The 26,925-nt window shown below is 50.8% G+C and overlaps 2 long non-coding RNA genes across 2 annotated transcripts; both read right to left on the bottom strand.

Moving 5' to 3' along the window:
* Positions 1-6,134: 6,134 nt before the first annotated feature.
* LOC311581563 lies at positions 6,135-9,749 on the bottom strand. The gene is made up of 2 exons (XR_014773802.1): positions 8,897-9,749; positions 6,135-7,007 (listed from the first exon to the last, which is right to left on the bottom strand). It is a non-coding gene; the product is annotated as an uncharacterized lncRNA (long non-coding RNA).
* A 4,145-nt stretch (positions 9,750-13,894) lies between these two features.
* LOC311581562 lies at positions 13,895-26,134 on the bottom strand. Its single transcript, XR_014773801.1, has 3 exons — positions 26,030-26,134; positions 25,655-25,873; positions 13,895-14,022 (listed from the first exon to the last, which is right to left on the bottom strand). It is a non-coding gene; the product is annotated as an uncharacterized lncRNA (long non-coding RNA).
* Positions 26,135-26,925: the final 791 nt, after the last annotated feature.

Below are 26,925 nucleotides of genomic sequence, written 5' to 3' on the forward strand. Positions count from 1 at the left end.
AATGTTGCAGACTCAGGGCCAAAACTATCTTGGTTTGTCCGTAGTGTCCTTAAAAGCCATTAGCTACCAACCTCTATCTGGCCTAACACCTTGAGGCCAGCAGGTAAATCTTCCAGAATGTACTGTTAAACCTAGCAGACCACTGGCCAAGCCTAAAGCTAGGCACGCCATCAGATCACCTCTGATAACTGAGGTCACCCGGAGCAGAGACACCCTGAACCCGGCTGTGACCCACCTACCAGGCGTCCCCACCAATGTGAACAGCATGTTCCTTAAATGCCTCTCTTTGGTTCTGTGACTGTTGAAGCTCAATACTCTGTTCTTTCTGCATGGAGACTATGTCACCTCTTGTCACCTGAACCGGGGTCCTGGGCCATGGTCGCTTGTACTTGGCCTAGAGTGAACTACCTCCAAGAATAAGCAGTGTTCTGCGTTAACACAGCAGCTGCTAACGCTGTCATCAGAGCGTGAGGAGATCGGAGACGGGATGGGTCTTGGGAATCTAATGCTGGGCATAGTGATCTTGCCGGAAGCCCACCCCATCATCCCAGGGTCAATACGGTTATTTGTGAGGAGGTCTGAGAAGCCGCTTCAGGAACTGTCTCCACTCAGCTCAAACATGCAGGGCTCAAGTGAAAGGAGGGCCCGTGGGTAAGATGTGGTCGGAAAACACAAACAGGAAGCAGGAGAAACACAATTAGGAAAGAACCAGAAAGCCTGGAGAGTTACAGCGCTCGCTCCCGGGGGCTTTGTGAAGGTCAAGCCTGGGTCAGCTTTTCTTCCAGGAGCACGGCCTGTGGAGTCCCCGCCAACCTCTCTCGCATGTCAGGACCTAGCAGCCGAAGGCAGAAATGGGCTTCAGGGTTGGAAGAGTCTCTGAACAAAGGTGTCTTGTGGGTAAGACTGGGGCAAGAAAGTGGGCGTGATGGAACATTCCTGGCACCCCAGAACTCAGGAGGTGCAGGCTGCAGGACCAGGAGGCCAAGACCAGCCTTGCCTACATAGCAGGTTTAAGGCCAGCACACACATACACACATACACATGTGTACACACACATATATGCATACACACATGCTCATGCACACATGAGCGCACACACACACACACACACACACACACACACACACACACACACACGCATGCACACAGAGTGGGCTTGAGGGGCTGAAGGCTGTTAACCTTCTGAGCACAGAGCCCATCTCAGTAGCTGATGCCTGATTCACTCCCCAGAGCATGTCTTACGAGCTATCCACACAGCCTCCGTCCCCTTCCTTCTTGACTTACTAGTGTATTCTGTTCAGTGACACCCAGATTTGTCACATGTGTGTCCTTCCTTGTACCCACCAAAGTCATTTTACACCTTGCTTTTTCTTTTTTTCTCCTTTCCGAATCATCCCCAGGGCCTTGCTCACAAGAGGCAGCCCTCAGCCCCCGAACATATCCTCGGTCCTGTACATGTCTCTTCACGGTAACAGGAAACAGCATTTAGGGAGAGCAGAGGCTTGAGAAAGGGCGGCACTGACCAGTAAGTGGCCACTCCTGGCCGAATCCCATGAGGAGGCTGTGCCAGAGCCAGCCAGAGCCAGCCAGAGCCAGCCAGAGTCGGCCAGAGCCGGCAGGTTGCCCTAGTGAAGCATGGCTCGTCACACAGTGGCCACAAAGGACACGATGGGTTTGTGAAGCTGCACTTGAGCTGGAGGGGGGCGTTTAACTACTCGCAGACATAAATAAATGTAAAATAAATGTAACTACAGCACATTATACACTTATACACACGCTCATGTACAACATTCACACAAAGATACACGGTCACATCTACTCATACACAAACACACTCATATAAATACAGTTCCCCCTCTGTCTGTCTGTCTGTCTGTCTGTCTCTCTCTCTCTCTCTCTCTCTCTCTCTCTCACACACACACACACACACACACACACACACACACACACACACACACACAGCAGGGCCTGCCCCATGCCAGCTGCTGGCACTGCTAAGACAGCCGTGGTCCCTGTCTTTCGGTGCTGTGTCCTCTAGTTGCCTGGGTGATGCCATCTTTAACCATCTTTGCTTGCCACCCAGATGAAACTCTTTACAGACCCTGCACTCCCCCTTGTAGCACATTTTGTATCACATTCGGCACCTCAGAGTCTTCCTTCCCACTTCCGGTGACCTCCAACAGGCCATATTGGGTGTGTTGTTCACTGTGCCTCATGTAGCACCCTAGAAAAACTTAGTCAGCCTTGTTTGGGTTTCAGATAGGAGCAGTGGGTGGGTGGCACAGGGGTGGAGTGCAAATACTAGGCGCCTTATCCTCTTTTTTTCCACAAGATTAGATTAGAGGGGCACAGCGCGTTTCCTCCCTGAGAGGGCTGCCCCTGCCCACCTCTGCCCAGGGGCTGTAACAGAAGAACCACCCTGCAGACAGGACCAGCCAATTCTAAATGTCATGGTGGCCTCACAGCCCTGGCACCCCCATCCAGTCTGGGGACCACTTGAACACTGTCTCAGGAGAGTCAGCAGCCCTGCAGCGTGTGCTGTACCCCTATTGTGTGTGGGTGGCCTGGAGGCAGTGGTGGCTCTTTCTCCTGCCCTGCATCCTGAGGTCACACATCTGGGAACAAGGCATCTGGGAGGGAGGGCATGGATACTACAGGGCTGGGAGCTCCTCGTGTCACTGTCTGGTCCATATTGGGGGTGCAGAGGCTGGGGGAGTCTGCCAGGAGCAACGGTCGGCAGTTCCTGCCATGCCTGTGCGCCGAAGATAAAAGGGGGTGACCTATGAGCCACATCACCTGCTTACCTACTGTTTGATCCTTCTCCAGAGGCCCGAGGAACACGTTAGCTGGGTGTTTGGATGCTTGCAGAGTTGCTGTACATAGAGAGACAGGGAGAGACTGGCAGGCCTGGTGGCACGCACCGAGGATCTCAGCACTTGGGAAGCAGAGGCCAGAGAATCGCCCAAAACTTCTAGGCCAGCCTGGGCTACATATGAGACACTGTCTCAGAACAGAAGTAAGGGCCACTCGTGCAGTGGGAGTGGCTGCTGCCAAGTCGGACAACTGCGCTCAGTCCCTGCATCCCACATGGTAAAGGGGGAGCCAATTCCTAGAAGTCTTCTGACCCTGTGTGTGTGCTGTGGTGCCCACCCCCACTCACACGCAAACCGAAAGTAAATGTTTAAAAAGGGAACATTTATATGTTAAATAGTATATACTCACCAGAAGGCTGGATTTATTTATTTATTTATTTATTTAGGTTTTTCGAGACAGGGTGTCTCTGTGTCAGCCTTGGCCGTCCTGGACTCACTTTGTAGACCAGGCTGGCCTCGAACTCACAGCGATCCACCTGCCTCTGCCTCCCGAGTGCTGGGATTAAAGGCGTGCGCCACCACGTCGGCTGGATTTATTTTTTATTTAATTAAAACAAAGTTCAGGAGAACCTCTGGGGCCCTGTCACAGCCCCAGCCCATGTTGCCTTTCACACAGAGACACTCCCTCCCTGGCTCCCCACAAAGGGAGGCCACTACTTCTGCACAGCACCTAAACTGACCCAGGAGCTGTCTGCCTGCACTTCCTAAATGCTGATAACCACGGTTCAGAGCTCTGGGGGTCTCTGCCCTCCACAGACCCTGCAGCCTGGTGATCTGGGGGCCTCTGCCCTCTATAGAGCCTATAGACTCTGTGATGTGGGGGGGTCCTGTCACAGCAGGGTACTACCTCCCTGGCAGTGTAGTCCTGGGCAGAGGCTCTGGCCCACAGTCATTCCTCAGAAGAAGAAGTCACCCCTCCCTGTGTTGCGCAGCCCAATTCACCCCAATACAGGTGGCCTTTCTAGTTGCTTCTGGAATCACTCCTCCCCACCATTTTTGCTGTGGTTGTTGTTGTTTTTAAATTTTTTACTTATTATGTACACAGTGTTCTTCTGCATGTACACCTGCACAACAGAAGAGGGCACCAGATCTCATTACAGATGGCTGTGAGCCACCATGTGGTTGCTGGGAATTGAACTCAGGACCTTCAGAAGAGCAGCCAGTGCTCTTAACCTCTGAGCCATCTCTCCAGCCCATTCCCCACCATTTTTGAACAACAGACCTTAATGGAAAGGTTCAATGCCTCCCCTGGAAGTTCCCATGACTAAAAACCCTGGCACTTTGTTCCCCTGTATTTTACAACCTCCCTCTGTGCACACACTTCCTGCCTTCCTAACAGATGTGTCTATCCTAACACAGTCTGTAACTAGCAGTGTGTGACCACAGGTGTGGGCCCTGTCCTCCTCGGCAAAAGGGTCAGATGGAGTTTCTACAGTCCCAGAGAAAACCTTTGTGATGTGCTGGGAAATTGGCTTGTAGGGGAGACAGAGCCCTGGGTCACAGGGGCCACCAATTCCTATTGTATAAACACGTCCACTGACCAGCTGGTCTGAGCTGGCTCCCTCTTGACAAAATAAGCAACAAATCTTCTGGAAGGAGCAGGAGGAAGGGGTCTTTGTGTCTGCTCCTCACATGCCGAGCCTTAGAAAGAGTGTGAACTTCAGGCTGAGGAGCTGGTACACTCAGCAAAGTGTTTGCCACACAAACACAAGGGCCACAGTTCAGACCCCAGTGCCCACACAAACATTGCTGAGGAACACACACACACACACACACACACACACACACACACACACACACACACACACGGGTAGAAAGAGAGAGACAGACAGGCATCCTGGAGCTATCCTCCTGCCTCAGGCCCCCAAGTGCCGAAATTAGAGCCACGTACCACCAGGCCTGGCTGCTCAGACATTTACAGCTGCGGTTGATGTGGCCTGGCATCTCAGAGATGATACACAGAGTGAGAAAACTATGTCCAAAAAAGGGACACCATACCACAGGCAGCAGCAGGGTGTCAGCTTACCCGAGGCCTGGGCTCATGCTGTCTGCATGCCTTGAATGCCACGGCAGCCAGCGAACCAGAGCCTGCTGAACAATAACACACTCGGGGAGTTATGGCATCCCGAGCAGCACACTGAGCTCTGGTCAGACACCCCGAAGAACCTTCCAGCAATAGGACACCATACAAGGAAGCCAAAGCGCTGTCTGGCGGGCTGGGGTAGGGGAGGAGGAGGAGGAGGAGGGACAGAAGTTCTGTTGCTCACCAAGAGGGAATCTCTGCCCTGATAAACGAAGAGACAGAGGACAGGGTTTGTGGGAGATGTGGAGCCTTGTGGAAAAGAGTTTTGGGCAACCTACGAAAAAGCATCAGAAACCTCGCTGTACAAAAGCTTTTGATCAAAATGAACGAGGGCCGAGGCTGGGGCACAGTGGATGGATGGAGTGCTCGGTAAGAATGCTGGGAGCCCTGGGTTCAAGTCCCGGTACCGCAGAGAGTGGGCATGGTGGTGCACGTCTGCAGTGCCAGCGCCCAGGAGGTAGAGGCAGGAGAACGGTGAGTTCAAAGTCATCTTCAGATACATAAGGAGTGTGAGGCCAGCCTGGGCTACAGGAGACCTTATCTCCATAGAGAGAACGGACCAGGTTTGAGCACATGTGACACTTTCCAGCTGCCCAACCCACACGGCTGGTTTACTTCTCGGAGTCTCCAACACTCCTGTGTTTACATAGCGCGGCTACTGGGGAAGACAATGTAAGAAAAAACAGGGATGGAGCCTTCTGCTATGCTAGAGATCAGCTTACAGACGATCCTTAAAGAGTAGCTCTCTTCTGAAAGCCCAGCATTCGGGAGACAGAGGCAGGAGGATCACTGCAAGTGTGAGGCCAGTCTGGGCTACTCAATGAATTCTAGGCCACACAGAGCCTACAGAGAGTGGCATTCTGTCCCAGAAGAAAATGCTAGAAACGTAAAGCAAGCATATTAATGCTGAGACAATTGGAAAGACATACCCCGCCCCCCCATCACAGCGCAGACAAAGCCCTAACTCGGGGCTGAAGACATGCTCGGTGAGCAAAGCCCTTGCTGCTTTTGCAGAAGACCTAGGTTTGAATCTCAGCACCTACATAGCAGCTCACAACCAATATACTCTAGTTGTCTTCGGGGCTCTGTGAGCACTGCGTGTATGAGATGCTGGTACCTACTCACAGACTCATGGACATTAAATAATAAAAAAAAGAAGAAGAATCCTTGCAACTCAATGAAAAATACAGATACCTCTTTATTTATTTATTTGAGGCTGGGATTCATGTAGCCAGGACTGGCCTTGGACTTACTATGTCTGTCTGTCCTTGGACTGTCCATCCTCCTGCCTCCAACTCTCAAGTGCTGGGGTTACAGGTGTGTGTCACCACACCTGGCTCAAATATATCGACTTACAAATGGAGAAGCTGAGCATTATGGCTGGCGCCTGTCACCCAGCTACTGGGGACACTGAGGTGGGGAGGGTTACAAGTTACAGGCCGGCATGGGCTACACTCTGAGGCCAGGGGTTGAGGGGAGGGAGGACGCGCTGGAGAGGCTGAATCATCTCACGTTGCTGGCGGGAACATTAAGTGGTGAACTCTGAAAACTGGAATTTCCTCAAAAAAGCTGAACCTGCTGGAGCCACCGTGTGACCTAAGACGACCTGTAAACATCACTCCTCCTCCCAAGAGGGACAAAGGCGTTTCACTCGGAGTCTGTGAGAGTGCCCAGGACAGTGTTCCTCACGGTGGCTAAAACGTGGACCATAGTCCACCGTGGCAGGGAAGGCGGGATGGCAGGGGCGTGAGTACCCCGTCGTGTCGTATCTGTGTGTAGTCAGGAATCAGAGGGGAATCCCGACACTCTGCTTGGTTCTCTTCCTTTAGTCTGGGACAGCTCATAGTGTGCTGCTGCTCACTTTCGGGGTGTTCCTTTTTGTCCCTGAAACACCCAGCGGTGTGTTCTCATGACCATTTTAGCCCAGTCAAGTTGACCATGTCACCCAAAGAAAACAGCCAGAAGGGATGCGTGGATGAGGACGTGGTAGAGCCACACGGAGAGCGTGGTGAGCAGGACAGAGAAGGCGCACGCTCCAACACGGATGAACCCTAAAACATCCTGAATACACAGATATGTAGAGACATCAGGGGTTGCCTGGGGCTTGAGAGGAAAAGACTTGTGAAAGAGTTCCTGTGACTATGTGTAGGCAGTTTTGTTTATGTAGCTCAGGCTGGCCTCCAGCTCAGAACAACTCTCCTGCCTCAGCCCCTACAGAGTACGGGGGATTGCAGGCATGGGCCGTCACACTCAGCTCGGTACACCGTCTTTTGAGGATAATAAAGATATTCTGAAGTTGATGGTGGCAACGGCTACAACCTACAGCAGCTACTCTGGATATTTTTCAATTCCATTTACCCTCTAAAAGGGCAAAACGGGGCCCGACAAGACTCCCCAATAGCTAACAGCTCTGGCTGCTCCTCCAGGGGACCTGAGTTCAGTTCCTAGCGCCAACACCAGGCAGCTCACAACTACCTGCAGCTCCAGGAGATCCGACGCCCCCTTCTGGCCCCTTCTGGCACCTGCATACATGTGGGTGTGTACACAGAGACACAAACATACACATAAATAAAACTAAATCCTTTTTGAAAGATGCAAATAAACGAAAGAGCAAATTGTCTGCCACAGTGACATATGGCAATCACCCCAGCACCTGGGAAGCTGAGGGATGGGGCTTGCCAATTTAATGAACTCCTCCCTGAAATTAGTTAAAAAAAAAAAAGTGGTGCTGAGACAATGGCTTAGTGGTTGTGAGTACTTGCTGCTCTTCTAGAGGACCAGAGAGCTTGATTCCCAGTACCCACACGGCAGCTCATAACAGTCTGTAACACCAGGAGACCTGACACGCTCTCTGACCGCCCGGGGCACCAGGCACGTGTATGGTGCGCATACATATATGCAGGCAAGACAACCACCCACAAACATTAAACAAAAATAAATAACTTTTTAAGTTTTTTTTTTTTTTAAAAGAGGGCTGGAGAGTTGGCTCAGAGGTTAAGAGCACTGGCTCCTCTTCCAAAGGTCCTGAGTTCAATTCCCAGCAACCACATGGTGGCTCACAACCATCTATAATGAGATCTGGTGCCCTTTTCTGGTGTGCAGGTAGAACGCCATATACTAAATAAATAAATAAATAAATAAATTTAAAAGAGCCTAGGTCGGGGTGGTAGCACACGTCTTTAATCCCAGCACTCAGGAGGCAGAGGCAGGAGGATCTCTGTGAGTTCTGGGCCAGCCTGGTCTACAAAGTGAGTCCAGGACAGCCAAGGCTACTCAGAGAAACTCTGTCTTGAAAAAGAAAACATCAACAACAACCAAAGAGCCAAGACGTGACTCAGTGGTCGAGCTCTGTCCTAGCCTGTTTGGGTCCTGAGTGAGGAGCTATGATAGCTGAAAAGGGAGTCTGCTGAGGGTTGCGCACGGTGAGGGCAGAAGCACAGGCTGGACCAATGCGGGGCACCTGTACCACCGCCTGGGAAGCCCGGAGAGGAGGAATGATGGTAAGCTTAAGGCCGGCTTGGACTACAAAGTAACTCTTTGACTCAGGAAAGAAAGAAAGGAAACAAAAACACAAAAACCTAAATTAAGCCATCTATTTCTCCACTGCCTACCATCACTGTGATGACCAAAGGGGATGAAATTAGCAGGCAGAGTCAGAGTGAGTAAGCTGGTGCAGGAACCAGGCCTGGGCACTGTGGCGAGCGAAGAGGGGAGGTGGGCACAGCTTAGCTTCGCCCTAATTAACGGAGCTTTGTTTAAGTGTCTTTCTCAGAGGAGCACGTTTCAAATCCCAAAAGCGAAGTTCTTCACCAGCCCAGCTCCGCCCTGTTGAGGACTTAGTGTGCCTGCAAAGCTTTCCAGGGTCGGGACCCATGGTTCTATTTTCTGTGTTTACCTTCGGTGTGTGTGTCTTTTTCCAGACGTCCCCTGCTTTGCTTACCTTTCCTCCGTCTACTCCCAATATACTTGAGTCTGTTAGTCACAAAAACCGTCTGCGATAAAGAAATGGTCCAGCCCCATGATCCGGGACCACCTGAGCTGCCCTTGGCCTTTGAATCTGATTTCCTGCCCTGAAACCTTCCCTGGAGTGATTCCTGCCTTGGCAAGCTGAGAGGCTCCTCCTCCAGGTCTGCTGGCCGGAAGTCTGTTTCCTGGGCGCCGAGCCGCAGAACCCTGGCCGAAACCCAGGGAGCTGACGTCACCCGTCCAGATGGCGGAAACCATTGCTCAACAAAAGGAAATTGATGCCAATCCCTCACTTCTCTGTGACCCTCCCCCTCCCCACCCCACTTCTCTCTCTGAGCCCTGAAAAGTGTTTTCCTAGACAGGAGGCAGCTGAGGAGCAGTCGGGTAAACAGCCCAGCCGGTCACCCCAGGCCCCGGCCCCGCCATGCCCCAGGCACGGTGTGTGAAGTGCACGCCTGGCCGCGTCAGCTGTCTAATGATGTCGTAAGGCTGAGCACTTTTTGCGGAGTCAGAAGATGTAAGTCCAGGTTCTGACCTTTGACACATCACTGCACTTCCTTTGATAGTGTTGGTTTTTTTTTTTTTCCCAACTATTAGTAATCGCGCCCTTCTCACTGGAGCTATAGTTGCAAGGTTGGAGTGACGTCATCTGTGTGAGAGCTTTCACATCCTGAATCAGATGGCAGTGCAGAGTTGTGCCTCTGGGTGCCTTCCTCAGAGAGGCCCGACCTGAGGAGGCAGGAGAGACGATGGCTGCTGCTTCTGTCAGTGTACAGGCGCGCCTGCCTCCAGGGTCCTAGCAACCTCCTACATCATTATGTCACTGGATGCCGCCACCGCCAGGTGCGGACCAGCTGTGCGCCGGATGAAAGGGCCGCCCCGCCCTCTCCCCAGCTCACGCGCTCTGTCTCTGACCCTGTCTTGTCTGCCTGCCTGCCTGCACGTCCAATCCTCCGCCTTTACCTTTCCTCCCGGAGGATCTAACTCCTCTCCCCTCCCTTCCCCCCAAATAAACTCCCTTATACTAGGTATGTTGCCCCTGAGCCAGGTAGCCGGCCCTGCATGGAGAGGGAGCCTGCCCGAGATCGGCTCTGCGCGTGTTTGACTTCTCTGTACCCAGTTACCATTCCGTCAGAGCGAGCCCGGTACACAGCAACGGGCAGGCGCTCCAGAAGAGGAAGCAAGAGCGTCATGAGTTCAAAGCCAGCTTGGGCCGGAGCGATGGCCACACCAGCACAAGGACCTGAGTTCAGATCCTTGGCATCCACATCAGAAGCCAGATGACAGGTACTGAGACAGGGGGATGAATTCCTGACGTTCATTGGCCATCAGTGCGCTCCAGATTCAGTCAGACACCTTGCTTCGCCGGGCGGGGTGGCGCAGGCCTTTAATGCCAGCGCTGGGGAGGCAGAGGCAGGCGGATTGCTGTGAGTTCGAGGCACACACCACCCCTGGCCCTTTTTTTTTAAAATGAGGTTTATTAAATCAGCATGAAGGAGAAGGAAAGGGGGGAGGGTACCCCAGAGAGACAGAGACAGAGATGGAGGAAGAGAGAAAGTAAAAGAGAAAGAGAGAGAGAGAGGGAGGGAGAGAGAGAGAGAGAGAGAGGGAGGGAGAGAGAGAGAGAGAGAGGGAGGGAGGGAGAGAGAGAGACCAGGTAAGTCTGTCCTTTTATATACTGGGCAGGGTTATGTCCCCATGGCAGGTAGGCGATGACATGACAGGTAGGCAGACTGAAGCAGAATCCTAATTCCAGTCTTAGGGAGGCTGAGGCAGAAGAATTGCTACTTCAAGACCAGCCTGGGCTAAACAGTGAGAGCCTGTCTCAAAAACAAAAACAAAACAAAACAAAAACCCCTAACAAACCCACAAATATTGCCTGATTCGGGGTACCCACCGTCCTTTCCACATGAAAGGTGGAGGCACTAAGATCAGGAGTGCGAGTTCATCCTCAAGCTGTGTCGAGAGTTCAAGCCCAGCCCGGGATACGTGAGACCCAGGTGAGATAAAGCGAGGTTGGAGAAGAAGGGAAGAGATGTGAAGAGGAAGAACCGGGGAGACAGAGCAGCCCACGTGAACCAATGCCCAGCCTGCAGCCAATCCAGAAAACTCAGGCGAGGACATCCTCCACAGGCCGTCTTACCCACTCCCAATGTGGAGACCCCTCCCCGCCTCCGCACTCTCCACACAGCAGACCTGCACTGTCCACACAGCAGACAGGGTAGTTTAGCTAACATCTGGGTGTGTTTTCTTGATCATGGTATCCAAGATTTCTCCTGGCCCATCCATAGGAAGACCAATATCTAAACGTGCCGGAGTCTGCAGCAGATCCCAAGTCCGCAGCAAGCCCTGGGTCCTTGGCAACCTCTCCTGAGGCCCAAGCCTAATCCAGGGACCCTGGTGCTCCGCCCCCTCTCCCTCTTGCTCTCGCTGACCCCGGGTTATGCAGAAATCCCTGAATCTCTAGGTTGGCCTGATTTATTTCTTCCCTTATTCTTGAAGACTCCTTCCCTTCACATCCCAAGTCTGGTGGGTGAGAGACTGGCAAGGAAGGTGACCGCGCGCCAATAGCCAAGCTTGGTTTTTGCTGCCTGTGGTTCAGGTAACCAGCTAATCAGGATCATTTCCATCTGCCTGGGCTGTTGGCCGCTTTCTTCTTATTTACTCCCTACTTCTCCTCTCCCTCATAAACTATATTAATCCTTCTCTCTCTCTCTCTCTCTCTCTCTCTCTCTCTCTCTCTCTCTCTCTCTCTCTCTCTCTTTTGGAGACAGGGTTTCTGTGTAGCCTTGGCTGCCCTAGACTCACTTTATAGACCAGGCTGGCCTCGAACTCACAGCGATCTGCCTACCTCTGCCTCCCAAGTGCTGGGATTAAAGGTGTGCACCACCATGGCCAGGCCTGTTAATCCTTCTTTTCCTCTCTTTATGTTTTGTTTGTTTGAGGCAGGGTTTCACTGTGTCACTCTGGCTGCCCTAGAACTTGCTGTATAGACCAGGCTGGCCTCAAACTCTCTACATAGCCAAGACTAACATTGGACTCCTGAGCCTCAGGGACAGTGTGTGTGAGTACGCTCGGCCTATGTGGAGCTGGTTGTTCTCAGTTTACAGATTTGGTGGCCAAGGTCCACAACTATGTGGTTTGCTTGATGTCCAGCAACTGTCAGATTCAAAGGCTGCACCCCTGTCTTTTGGTTCCTAAGAACTGCCCTGCCCATTTCACTGGAGTTTGAAGCTCTTAGGCCAAAGACTCCCCCAACCCCCACCCCGTCTTTGGAGCCCCCTGTGAGGTGGGCTCACCGGCACCCAGGGACCCACGCTTTTCTCCCCAGCCTCTGAATGTTGTCTGCGAGCAGCGTCAGTGCTTCCTCCGACATGGGAAGGTTGGCAAGACAGACACGTTTATTAGAGACACTTCCAGCTTGGGAGGCTGAGGCAGGAGGATTATGAGTTCAAGGACAGCCTGAGCCTCATGGGAAAGCGTGTTCCCAACCCTCCCTCCCAGCTCCTCAAAAAAGAAAGATTAATCACAAACTTAGGAGGAAGGGACAGGCAGATCTCTGTGAGTTTAAGGCCAATTGGGTCTACACAATGAGACCCTGTGTCAAAAGAAAAAGAAAGGAAGGGAGGAAGGGAGGGAGGAAGGGTCCAGGCAAAACCAGCTGCAGTGAGAGAAGCAGAACCTATGGCTGATTGGTGGGGGAGGAAAGAGGGTGCTGTGTATTGATTGTAAGGCGGAAGGAGGAAGTCTCCAGATGATGCTATCACCCCAGGAAAAGCCTCACCAGCTGCACATTCGAGATTCACACGCTTTGCTGTGCCTCAGTTATGTGTCGATAAAAATATTAAACGACAAAAGGCAGATGTCTACCATACAAAAGATTCCGTTCAGATAGTAAGAAAGAGTGAGTGGAAGAAAACACACAAAGAACGCTCAAAACTTAGCAAGAAGAAAACAAGCAACCTGCTGTAAAGACAGGAAAGAGCCAGTGCACACACTTGTTGTCCCAGTGCTCACACCTGTAGTCCCAGTGCTCACACCTGTAGTCCCAGTGCACACACCTGTAGTCCCAGTGCACACACCTGGAGTCCCAGTGCACACACCTGGAGTCCCACTGCACACACCTGTAGTCCCAGTGCATACACTTTTAGTCCCAGTACTCACACCTGTAGTCCCAGTGCACACACCTGGAGTCCCAGTACTCACACCTGTAGCCCCAGTACTCACACCTGTAGTCCCAGCAACTTAAAAGTTTGAAGATGCACCTGCAACGGCTATTCATGGCTGCCAACTTGATTACATATGGAGTTAACTAACCCAATGTTGGCTGGGCACACCTTCGAGGAATTTTTTTTTCTTAATTAAATCATGCGAAGTAGGAAGAACTATTTCAAAACTGGATCTTTGTGGAATGATCCACCCTTAGTCTAGACCACATGCCTGCTGGCGGCCTACATAAAGGACACGGATGGCGGAGGCTTGCTTTCATTGCCTGCTTGTTCTTGCCTCACTGGCAAGTCCATTCCTGCACTGACATGCAGCGTACACTGAAGACCAGCTGAGACATCCCGGAGTGAGCAACTACGGGATTCTTTTTGGTTTTTTTGTTTTTGTTTGTTTCACATCTGGACCACAGTTTTTCCTCCCTCCCCCTCCTCCCCATGCATTCCTCCTCCATTTCTCTTCAGGAAAGGACAAGCATCCGTGGATATCAACCAGCCATGTCATGTCAAGATGCACTAAGACCAGGCACCGAGGAGGAGGAAAGGGTCCCTAAGGCAGGCAGCAGAATCGGAGACAGCCCCTGCTCCCGCGGTAAGATGTCCCACAGGAAGACCAAGCTGCACAACTGTACCATGTGCAGAGCGTCCGTCCCATGCCGGCTCCCTGGTGGTGCGTCTGTCTCTGTGAGCCTTTCGGAGCTCAGGTGCAGCTACTGAACTCTTGCACCTTTCTTTGGTAGACAGTGGTTGTCAGATTAGCTGGGCCACAGTCTGCAAGCCGTTCCAATAAATTTCTCTTCTGTAGATTCATTCTGTAAGTTGTGTTCCTCTGGAGAACCCTAATACAGCATCCAAATCCCCCAAGTTCAAGGCCAGCCTGTGTAACACAGCAAGACATTAGTTCAGATAAATAACTCCAGAATCAAATAAACTGAGTGTGGAGTACGTGCCTATAACTCCAACACTTAGGAAGCAGAGGCAGGAAGATTGACACAAGTTCAATTATTTTCTCTAGACACAGAGTTCAAGGTCAAGCTGAACTATACAGGAAGACTCTATCTCAGAAAAAAAAAATAGGGTTGGGTCTCTGGCTCACTGGTCGAGCACCTGCCAGCCTGTGAAAGGCCCTAGTTTCAATTCCCAACACTGTCAGAAAAAACAAATTTAGGACTGGATAGGTGTCTCAGCAGATAAAAGTTTCCTGTTCCCAGCACCTACGTCAAGTGGCACCACCAACATCCAACTCCAGGCGAGGGTGGGGTGGGCGTAAAGCCCTCTTCCAGCCTCCACAGGCACACTCACACATGGCATTCAAAAATGTAGGCACATACAGATATGAATAAATATTTTAATTAATTAATCGAGCAAAAGAGTAACTGGGAGTGGTGGCGCACACCTTTAATCTCAACACTCAGGGAGGCAGAAGCAGGCAGATCTCTGTGAGTTCAAGGCCAGCCTGGTCTACAAAGCGAGTCCAGGACAGTGTGGACTACAAGAGAAACTCTGACTTGAAAGAAGAAGAAGAAGAGGAGGAGGAGGAGGAGGAGGAGGAGGAGGAAGAAGAAAAAAGAAAAGTAAAGAAATCCTGTCTCTAAATGAATAAATAGATAAATAGACAGACAGACAGACACTGGCCAAAGCCCAGTGTTTGCTTCGTAGCCACTGAACAGGTGCCCTTGACCGAGCAAAGGAGCTTTCTAGCAATCTAGCAAGTTACCAGTTACACAGAGACAGGCAGCTGGGAGGCCCGTGCCCCTCCCCGACCCTGTCTTGCTCAGCTCAGGGCTGGGGCACAGGCTCTCCCTGTTATCTCCAGCTCTCCTTGGATAGGAAGAGTTGAGCAATCCGATGAGTTTACTGCTGCTGATATTTTAACTTGTTTTTCTTGTCTTTTTTGGGGGGGTCTCTCTGGGAACCCCAGGATGGCCTCTAGCTTATAAGGGTTCTCCTGCCTCGGCCTGCCACACCACCATGCCCAGTTTTCTTGTTTGTTTTGTTCAAGATAGGGTCTCACTTGGGAGGCAGCGGCAGGCGTATCTCTGTGAGTTCGAGGCCAGCCCGGTCTACAGAGTGAGTCCAGGACAGCCAGAGCTGTTACACAGAAAAACCTTGTCTCACATCTGCCCCACTTCCCCCCCTCCTGCCCCATGACACCAATAAAAAAGAAAAGAAAGAGACCTATCTCACTATGTAGCTCTGGCTGGCCTGGAACTTGGCTTTTAGACCAGGCTGGCCTTCAAGTCCTAGAAAGCCACCTGCCTCCGCCTCTCAAGTGTTGGGACTAAAGCCACCATGTCCATCGTCATCTTAAGTTTTGAAACTTTGTTTCATCTACTTGAAGGTTAAAAACAAAGCCATGATGCAGTTGGTGCATAGCTACAATCCCAATGCATGCGATGTTGAGGCAGGGGATGACTCAAGTTGGAGCATCATGCAGCTTTAGGACATGGGACCTGGGTGAGTGGAGCCACAGGGACTTTTAGAGGGTTAGTCAACCGTGCCTCCAGCCTTGCTGTCTGATCTTCACCTCGTGGTCAGTTTTCACCAGCATGAACTCTGTCATGCCCTCCCCAACCAAGATGGACTCCTGTGCCCTCTAAGACCGTGAGCCAGGATGAACTCTCCCACAAGTTGTTTGTCAGGGATTTTGTCACCATGATGCAGAAGTAACACTTGCCCGGAGTGGTGGTGCACACCTTTAATCCCAGCACTTGGGAGGCAGAGGCAGGCAGATCGCTGTGAGTTCGAGGCCAGCCTGGCCTACAGAGTAAGTTCCAGAAAAGCCAAGGCTACACAGAGAAACCTCATCTCTAAAACGAAACAATAACAATGACAAAAATTAAAATCCAGAATCTTTAAAATTCAAAGTCTTTCAAGTGTGGACTACTGTAAAAATCAAAAATAAGTTAAATCTTTTCTTAGTTCAAGAGGAAAGAACCAGGACACAGTCACAATCTGAACAAAACCGGAACTTCAAAAGTGTAACTAGCTCAGTGTGTGGTTATCTGGGGTTCACTCACAGTCTTGTGGACTCCTCTAAGGACTTGGGTCACTCTCTGGCTCTGCCCTCTGCAGCTCACAGCTTCTATTCTAGGCTCCGGCCCGCTGCACCCACTGCTGCCTGTCTTGGTGGTCATCCTGTGCTACAGGCATTTTCGTTTGTTGTTTTGTTTTGTTTGAGACAGGGTTTTCCTCTGTGTAGCCTTGGCCGTCCTAGACTCACTTTGTAGACCAGGCTGGCCTCAGTGCAGGCATTTTCAAACCTGCTGGGGTCGCCTGCTACAACTGGGCTGCACTTTCACCAAAGGCCTCTCCTGGGGGAATCCGCAGACTCCAGTGCCAAGCCCCAGCTGCTCTCCATGACCCCTCCGTGTCCTCCGAACCACTGCTACCTGGGTGGCTCTTACCCTCCCAAGTTCAGCCGCCAGCACAAGTTGCAATCTTGATCACCTGGAACACAGCTTCTGTGGCTGACCCTGAGGAAACACTTCCCAGAAGATCCCACCTCAGCGATGCTGGCTTCTTCCTCATCACAGCTGATTCTGCAGCCCCAGCTGGCCGGCATCCATTGTCCCGCCGAAGCAAAGGTTTCACTTTAGTGATTTTTGTCTCTTGTCAGTCACAACTAATTCTTCAGCCCAGCTGACCAGACACCACAGACTCTTCACAGAAACAGCCCAGTAGCGCACGCCTTTAATTCCAGCACTCAGGAGGCAGAGGCAGGCGGATCACTGTGAGTTTGAGGCTAGCCTGGTCCTCAAAGGGAGTCTAGGACAGCCAGGGCTACACAGAGAAACTCTGTCTCGATAAACCAAAAAAAAAAAAAAAAAAAAAAAAAAAAAAAAAAAAAAGAAAGAAAGAAAGAAAAGAAACGGCACAGTAGAGTCTTTGCTTCCTTCTGAAACTTCACAGGCTGGCCCTCCATCATGTGCCTCTCTCTCTCAAAACTCCTTTCTCCCAAGCTCCCACAGAACAACAGCTCACCAAGCTTTGAGCACTCGGTGTGTTTTCTAGTGCAAAGTTCCAAAGTCCTCCCCAAGTCCTCCCCAAATCAACGTGGTCAGGTCTGTCACAGCAGTACCGCACAATCCTGGTGCCAACTTCTGTCCTACTTAGGGTCACCATGGCTGTGATGGACCACAGTGACCAAGGCAACGCAGGGAGGAAAGGGTTTATTTTAGCTTACACTTCCAGGTAGCAGTCCATCCCTGAGGGACTCAGGGCAGGGACCTGGAGGCAGCAGCTGAGGCAGCGGCCATGGAGGGTGCTGCTTACTGGCTTGCTCTTCATGGCTTCCTCAGCCTGCTTTCTTAATTTGTTTTTTCAAGTCAGGGTTTCTCTGTGTAGCGTTGGCTGTCTGGATTCGATTTGTAGACCAGACTGGCCTCACACTCACGGAGACCCGCCTGCCTCTGCCTCACGATTGCTAGGATGAAAGGTATGTGCCACCACGCCGGCTCTCAGCCTGCTTTCTTACAGAACCCAGGACCCAGCTCAGGGGTGGCGCCACTCACAGTGATCTGGACCCTCCCCTATCAATCACTAGCGGAGAAGATGCCCCACAAGTGGATCTTAGGGAGGCATCTTCTTACTCGAGGTTTCCTCCTCTCAGATAATGCTAGCATATGTCTGGTCAACATAAAACTACCCAGCACAGAGTCCAAGTTTCTTTTAACTCTAAGTTGGCATCCCCATAGTTCCTTCTGCATGGCCAATTATCTCATGAGCATAGCCCACAGCACTCTGCTGGTTAATCATAAAGAGATTTTAAAGGGTGCCTTGGTAGAGATGCACAGCGTGGGGTGTGGGAGGACAAGTGTTGGGGCTCCGTTCCGGCTATACCCGCAACCCTCCGGTGGCCCCTGATCCAGTCTCCCAAGCGTGTCGTTTTGGGTCTTTTCAGTCAGGGTCTCACTGTGTAGCCCTGGCTGGCCTAGAACTCGCTGTGTATACCAAGCTGGCTTGGAACTCAAGGTGAGATCCTCCAGCCTCTGCCAGCCCGGTGTGGGACCACAGGTGTGGGTGCTACCACGTCCGCTTGCATAGGCACAAGTGGGGCTTGCGCACCACAAGAAAACAGCACTGCACAAGAAGGATACAGCCTGCTCCTGAGACTGGGGCCCGCCATCACCTGCAGCCCCTGAGACTGGGGCCCGCCATCATCTGCAGCCCCTGAGACTGGGGCCCGCCATCGTCTGCAGCTCCTGAGACTGGGGCCCGCCATCACCTGCAGCTCCTGAGACTGGGGCCCGCCATCACCTGCAGCTCCTGAGACTGGGGCCCGCCATCACCTGCAGCTCCTGAGACTGGGGCCCGCCATCGTCTGCAGCTCCAGGGTCAAGGGTTCCAAAGGCCTCTTCTGGTACCAATGGGAATCAGGCATATATGTGATGCACAGCCTTATATGCAGGGAAATACTCATATACATAAATAATAATAATAAATCAACTAATTAAAATTATTTTTAAATAGAAAAGGCAAACAGGCTGGGGCTGTAGCTCAGTTGGTAGAGCGACTACTGCTTTAGACAGCAGCCAGCATGTAAAGCTAAGTACGGTGGTGCAGGTCTGAAGGGAGGTAGAGGCAAGAGGGTCAGGAGTTCAAGGTCATCCTCAAACACAGTAAGTGTGAGGCGAGCCTGGCTTACAAGAGGCCCCATCTCAGAAGGGAAGGAGAGAGGGAGGAACTAAAGAGAGAGTGTTGAGCAGCTATGTGGGTGCTGGGAAGCAAAGGCAGATTGTCTGCTGTTGCAGCCACTGAGCTGTCCCTGCAGTCCCATTGAAGCTTGTGGGAGTTTTAAGCCGGGGAAAGGCTGTCTGGGATGGCTCAGTCTGGCTTCAAATAGGTGAAGGGATCTAAGGAGAGCAAGGCCAGAGAGCAGAGGTGGGAGGTGAAGGTGGGCACTGGGGTGGGGGGTGGAGCATGTGGACATGAGAAAAACATGGAAGCCGGGCGGTGGTGGCGCACGCCTTTAATTCCTGGCACTTAAGAGACAGAGGCAGGCGGATATCTGTAAGTTCAAGGCCAGCCTGGTCTACAAAGTGAGTCCAGGACAGCCAAGGCTACACAGAGAAACCCTCTCTCGAAAAACCAAAAACCAAAACAACAAAACAAAAAACAAAAGCAAAAACAAAAAAACATGGAAGCCGGGGAGATCATTATAAGGGAAAACCAAAAGATGTGAGGATTTCCAGGCAGAGTGGTACTTGGGAGGCGGAGGCAGGTGGATCTCTGTGAGTTCCAGGTCAGCTAGGGCTACCTACTGAGACCCTGTCTTAAAAAAATAAAAAGATGTGAAGATTCCCAGAATAGGAGGAGGAGGGGAAGGAGTACACTAAGGGTTCCTGAGGCAGAGTGGACGGAAAGGGCCCGGGCGCTAGGCTAGGAGCGCGAAGATCCAGGCTTGTTCTGCTGTGGCTGTGGTCACTTAAGACAGCATCTCCAGTAGCCTAGGTTGGCCTCACACTTGCTGCGTAGCCCAGGATGACCTTGAACCGCTGATCCACTTGCCTCTACTTCCCAAGTTTTGGGGTGACGGCATGCACCTGGTTTATGGGGTGCTGGGCATGCTAGACAGACACCCTACCGAGAAAACTCCACCCCCAGCCCCTATGCGAACAATTTTGGTGAGTTCTTCAAAGGGTTGCTAAGGAATCTGAGTCTTGTGTGTGGAATTTACAGGGATTGCAGTTGATAAGGTCACATCTTAGGTCATAGGCATGCAGGAAATTAGGGTATCTAAACAGAAGTTATTAACTTTAAAAAAAAGCCTAAAAACAAAGAAACAAACAAAAGCTACTAATCTCCTTTGTGAAATTCCAGGAGAGGAGGGAAAAAATACCCAAGGTCATATATGCTGAGTCCTCAAGCCTGATTCATTGCTATTTCAACTTTTTTTTTCTTTTCTTTTCTTTCTTTTTTTTTTTTTTTTTTTTTTTGGTTTTTCGAGACAGGGCTTCTCTCTTTTTTTTTTTTTTTTTTTTTTTTTGTTTTGTTTTGTTTTGTTTTTTCAAGACAGGGCTTCTCTGTATAGCTTTGGCTGTCCTGGACCTGGACTCACTTTGTAGACCAGGCTGGCCTTAAACTCAAAGCGATCCACCTGCCTCTGCCTCTCCAGTGCTGGGATTAAAGGTATACACCACCATGCCCAGCTTATTTCAACATTCTTACTTGAAACATCTCTATGTAAAAGAAATATTGTCTCTATGTTGGCAACTTCCATAGCAAATGTTAATTGTTATGGAATTCTTTTTTTCTGGGGTTTGTGTGTGTGTGTGTGTGTGTGTGTGTGTGTGTGTGTGTGTGTGTGTGTATGTGTGTGTGTTCTTTTTTTGTTTTTTGTTTTTTGGGACAGGGTCTCTCTGTGTAGCCTTGGCTATCCTGGTCTCACTTTGTAGACCAGGCTGGCCTGGAACTCACAGGGATCCACCTGCCTCCGCCTCCCGAGTGCTGGGATGAAAGGCGTGCGCCACCACTGCCTGGCTATTATTATTTTTTATTACATGTATTTACTTTCTGTGTTTGGAGAGGGGGCGGTTTCCCATGTGAGGTGAGGCCAGAGGTCTCTTTCCACCCCGTGGGTTCCAGGGATCAACTGAAGTTCGAGGGCTACAAACGCCCTCACCCACTGAGCCACCCTGCTGCCCCTTGTCAGCACTCTTGGCAAGAGGCTTCAGCAGGATTCCAGGACGTGGGAGCCCCTTCCACATCCCCGCAATACTCTGCCTTTCTCTGCCGGATCGGTTTCCCTACCTGTCACTGCGTTACTACTGCCCTGTCTCAGAGACCTGCCGCTTCACAGCCCTAACCCAATCCCATAATCCCAGATCCTGTGGGGCTAATTCGTTAACAAGGGCAAGAATTTTAAGAGCGGTGTTAAGGCTGCTTAGATGGCCTAGCAAGAGGTCCTACAGAACGCCTGGGCTTGGCTCCCAGCATCTGTCACAGGTGGCCCACTTCCGCCTGTAACTCCATTTCCAGGGGATCCGACACCCTCACCAGTCTCTGAGGACACCGTACGCATGTGATACACACGAGCTCACATAGGAACACATACACAATAAAGTAAATTATCTTAAAAGGGGTCGTGTCACTTCCCCAGGATTCTGCCGACTGCCTAATGTTGGCTATACTTGGAAAATATACATGGAACTCTTATTTACTGACCTTTCTTTCTCAAAAGGCTGAGGGGCTCCTTGGGAACAGGAACCTCTAGCTCAGTGTCCTGTCTCAGGTGCACCACAGTTGATTGGCTGTGTTTGTCAAGTTAACTCTTTTATGTGTTTGTGTGAGTCTGTGTGTGTTTGTGTGTGTGCACACGGACATGTGCACGTGGGTGGAAGAGGCTACTGATCCCCTGGAGCTGCCTTGACAGGCCATTGATAAGGGAGAAATCAAACTTAGGTCCCCTGAAAAATAAGTGTTCGCATTTTTGGTTTGTTTGTTTTTTTCTTGGTGGGGGGTGGATTCAGACAAGGTTTCTCTGTGTAACCTTGGCTGTCCTAGACTAGCTTTATAGACAAGGCTGGCCTTAACTCACAGAGATCCACCTGCCTCTGCCTCCCCAAGTGCTGGGATTAAAGAGGCATGCACCACCACTCCTGGCTCCAGTATGTATTCTTTATTTAATTTTGAATTTACGTGCTTTGGTGTAGGCGTGTCAGATCTCGGAGTTACAGACCGTTGTGAGCTGCCATGTGGGTGCTGGGAATTGAACCCGGGTCCTTTGGAAGAGCAGGCAGTGCTCTTAACCGCTGAGCCATCTCTCCAGCTCCAGTATGTATTCTTAACTGCTAAGCCTTATTTAACTTATTTAGTTTTTAACACATTTATTTTTATCTACATAAATGTTTGTCTTCACATTTGTATAATGTGTACCCAGTGTGTGCCTAGTGCCCACAAAGGTCAGAAGAGGGTATAAGATCCCCAGAACTAGAGTTCAGGTAGTGGAGAGCCACCACATAGATGCTGGGAACCACACTGGGGTCCTCTGCAAGAGAAAAAGTGCTCTTAACCACTGATCCAACTCTCCAGGGTTGTGTCCCCCACACACTGGTTTTTAAGGACAAGATCCCAAGTGGCCCAAGCTGGCTTGGATCTCACCTTATGGCTGCGGGCAGCCTTGAACTTCTGACCCTTGTCATCTACCTCCTGAGTGCTGGGATTACCACACCCAGTTTATAGGGTGCCGGGGGGCTGAACCCAGGGCTCACTGCATCTTAGACAAGTATTCTACTCACTGAGCAACATGCTCACACTTTAAACTGATCTTATGAAGAGTAACTGAGGGTGGACACGTGGCTTTTCTAGGACAGTGTCCTGGTGCAACGTGTTAATATGTTTTCTGTATACTGGATGTTGTGCTGGTCAGTGAGACCCTTAGGATAAATAAGAGGATGCCAGGCATGGTGGCACACATCTGCAGTCTTAGCATGTATGAGGCTGAGGCAGGAGAATCATAAGTCTGAGGCTAGCCTTGGCTGCTTAGTGAGACCTAGCACGCGCGCGCGCACACACACACACACACACACACACACACACACAGGAATAAACAGGAAAGGCCAGTCTTAACCTGCACATTGAGCCGCGTATCCAGGAGACATATCAAACAAGAGGAACACAAATGACAGCTTATTTCTAGCGGTGGTCACTTCTCTAAGGAAAAGTACTGGGTTGTGAGTGTGTCCTGGGAGTCCCAGCTTGCGGGGGCGGAAAGGTTTCTCAAAGAACGAACTTCAGGACAGCAAGGATGGGATTCACCCACAGAGCGTGGGAGGGGAGGGCGAAGGAGGGCTTTTAGGAAGAAGGGGAAACTAGCATCCTGCCCTGTGCACCAGCCCCAACCCAGCACACAGGAGGCTGAGACAGAGTGTGGGGTTTGGAGCCAGCCTGGGCTACATGTCAAAAGGAAACAGGGAAGCGGGAGGCCTAACAGGCCTGCGTGGAGACCTGGAGCAAGGGGCTCTGGAGAGAATGCTAGAGGAAACACTGCTGTGAGCTGGTCTTGAGAACTGGTGGATATTTACGTTTTATGTCTAAATTTTCCACAATGAACGAACGCTCATTACTTTAAGCCTCAGCGGAGGGAAGGCAGTGCATGATGTGGGGAGAGAGGGTGTCTCAGAGGACGGTGCACATTCCAGGGGACTGATGACATAAATGGTGAGTAATTCCTGTGTAGGGGGACCAGGAGGCAGCGGGGCCAAGCCTGAACAAAGACACAAGGGTGACTCACACACAGTACAGTGGAGGCGGGCACACAGCCCAGGACAGTGCAGCCGGAGTGGCAGGGGTGAGAGAAGAGCCACACGCTCAACTCTACACAGGCTACATAGGAAGTTTCAGGCCAGCTTGAGATACATAGTGAGGCCCTTTAAAAATATATTTATTTGCCGGGCATGGTAGCGGCTCATGCCTTTAATCCCAGCACTTGGGAGGCAGAGGCAGGTGGATCGCTGTGAGTTCGAGGCCAGCCTGGTTTACAAAGTGAGTCCAGGATGGCCAAGGCTACATAGAGAGACCCTGTCTCAAAACACCAAAAAGAAAAAAAGAAAAAGAAAAAAAAAAAGGAAAAAAAAACCAAAAAGAAAAAAAAATTTTTAAATTGTATTTTAAATCATGATGGGGATGGCCTCACAAGTGTCCTGATCTTCTCACCACCAAGACCTGGTTTTTATGTGTGTACCACAAGGTACCCACTCAGTACCAACATAACCATGGTGGTACCTGCCCGTTTGTCAGTTTTTCAAGAGTGTCCCAAGTACCAGGAGCCTAGGAGGGCAGCTGAGACCAGCCCTAAGACAGGACTCTGTCCGTGCAGCCATGGGGAGGTCACCATCCCTTCTAGAGTGAGATCCAGTGCCGTGGCTGTTTGGGGTTCCTCGTGTTCCTGTGAGTAACCCCTCACCTGTGCTCCTTAGTAAAGCCAATAAGCTCATTAACTACCCAAGGTGGACTTGGGTGACATGGTGCTCTTGGTTTGGTGCTCAATAAAGAGGCAGACGTTTGTCTACATCTCCCCAGGCAAAGACTCCCTGAAGCATATATATACATACACATACAAATAAAGAAAATAGCTGGGTGTGGTAGTGCACACACACCTTTAATCCCAGCACTTGGGAGGCAAAAGCAGGCGGATCGCTGCAAGTTCGAGGCCAGCCTGGTCTTCAAAGGGAGTCCAGGACACCCAGGGTAAGACAGAGAAACTCTGTTTCAAAAAACCATAAATAAATAAATCAAAAAAAATTTTTTTGGTGTTTTCGAGACAGAGTCTCTCTGTGTTAGCCTTGGCTATCCTGGACTCACTTTGTAGACCAGGCTGGCCTCGAACTCACAGCGATCCGCCTGCCTCTGCCTCCCAAGTGCTGGGATTAAAGGCGTGCGCCACCATGCCTGGCTAATAAATCAAATTTAAAAATAATAAAATAAAGAAAAGCCTATCCAAGAAGACTCCGTGAGATTTGTGCCACAGATCCAGCAAGAGGTGGACCTCCTAGCTACATCAAGGGACAAGAAGGCCCTGTGCTTCCAGCCCCAACATCAGAAGTGGAAGGTGCGGTTTCAAAAGCCCTTCCTGATCTATCATCTCAAAAGAAGCTGCTAGTCTGGTGACATCCCTTCAGAGATGCAGCTGGAGATTGTTTGAGGGGGGGAAAAGAGCTCCAGCAAGGTCCAGAAACTGAAGCTTGAAACCAGCCCCAAGATCTGGCCTGGCCTGCTTCCGGTTGTCACACCGGCTCCCGATGCACCGCTGGCCTCTGCGGGGTTCTCTCCTGAGGGAGCTGAGGAGATGTTCCTGCAGAGGGGTCAGAATTGGCTGGCCTTCCTGACCTACGGGAACTGCCTCAGCCTCTTCCCTGTTTCCCCTCTCCCTGTGCAGGCCTGATGGCTCCTCCTGAACTGTCCCTGGGAAGATCCCATTACTGTCCCCTTCCCACCCTGTGCCCCTGCTCATCAACCAGGACCCTGAGGTGGGGTTGGAAGGGAGCTTCGTCCTGACTTCTCTCTCCGAATCAGAAGCTACGCTCAGCATGAAGGCTCTGCTCTAGGAAATCATATAAAGTCTTTTAAAATGAAAAAAACAAAAACAAAAACAAAAACATATTATTTGTTTATCCAGCTTCCCCAAAGTCTTCATTTTAATTCACCCTGACGTGTGGGCTGGGGAGGTGGCCCAGTGGTTAAGTACCCTGGCTTCTCCTTTAGAAGAACTGTGTTGGTTCCCAGCACCCCATGGCGCACAGCCTCCTGTAACTGGGGTTATAAGGAATCTGACCCCAGCTTCTGGCCTTTGCTGGCACCAGGCATGTGAATGGTGGTGCACAGACTTAGATGGAGGAAAGTCACCCACACACATAAAATGCAGGACCAGTCCCCGCCCATCACCCTCACCACCCTGCCCCATCACACCTTTGTGGTGGCCCTGTGCTGACGTGAGAAAGGAGGAGCCATTACCCTAAAGAGCTGGCTCAGATTGAAGGTGGTAATTTGTTAGTAAGATCAGCATATACCTGAAGACCGGGGGTCCTGTCACAGCCGAACGAACGCTTGGACCTGGATCTGGGCCAAACCGCTTTCCCTGCAGACCCTCGGTTACTTTGACTGAAATCCTCCCGTCGCTAGTTCAGGTCAAAGGGCACAGTATGTGGAAAAAGGATCCTCCCTTCCACAGCCATCTGCAGCAGTCCCCCATCCATGCTTTCACTGGCAGCAGGGTTCCAGGGTTACCCCTAAAAATGACAAGTGGAAATTTACAGAGATAAGCAGAGCCCATCGGTTCTACTGCTTTGAGTGGCGTGATGAAATCTGGTGCTCTCCTCCTCTGTCCCGCCCAGGATGTGAGTCACCGCTCTGTCCACTGGATCCGTCCTGTATACACTACTCACCCTGCGTCGTCATGGCCACGTGATCCGGGATCCCCTCGGGCGGAGGAGCCTCCTGACCTATGTTCAGAAAGTCTGTGGTAGTCCCGTGCTGTGCCTCAATCCATCCTGTCACCATAAAGACAGGAATGAGTGCTGCACTGTAAGCTATTTCAGGAGAGCAGGTTGCACAACTTTTACTACAGTATTACTGAAGTTATACTATTTGTTATACTTGTCATTAATCTGTTACCATGCCTGAGCTATGAATTGGATTTTGTCGTAGATACATATAATAAACAAATGTAGCTTATGGAGGACTGGGGGGCCAGTTTTAGACCTGCGCTGGAGGCCATGATGTATCCCCTAAGGTAAGGGACCACGGTGTGCAACCGTTCTGACCAATGGGGTGTGAAGAAAGTGATACAGTTATAACCAATGGGGTCTAAAGAAAGTGATACAGTTATGTTCAGGTGATGTTATGAGGCCTGAAAGATGGTTCCTGGGTGAAGGGACTTGTCCCCAAGCTGAAGCCTTAGGTGTGTACAGTTCCTCTCTGCCTTCCATACACAGAAAGTAAATCAATGGAATAAAAAGCTGAAAAAGGGGGCTGGAGAAATGGCTCAGTGGTTAAGAGTGCCACCTACTCTTCCAGAGGTCCTGAGTTCAATTCCCAGCAACCACATGGTGGCTCACAACCATCTATAATGAGATCTGCTGCCCTCTTCTGTAAAGCACTCATATGCAATAAATAAAGTAAATAATTTTTTTTTTAAAGCTGAAGAAGAAGAAGAGAAGGAGCTTGTTAAAGGGCCAGGTATAGTAATACTTTAGTCCTAGTACCCAGGAGGAGACAGAGGCAAAGGCAGAGGTAGAGGCAGATGGATCGTTATGACTTTGAGGCCAGCCTGGTCTATATA

Source organism: Acomys minous (genome assembly GCF_964271855.1).
Source record: "Acomys minous genome assembly, chromosome: 13".
NCBI lineage: Eukaryota > Metazoa > Chordata > Mammalia > Rodentia > Muridae > Acomys > Acomys minous.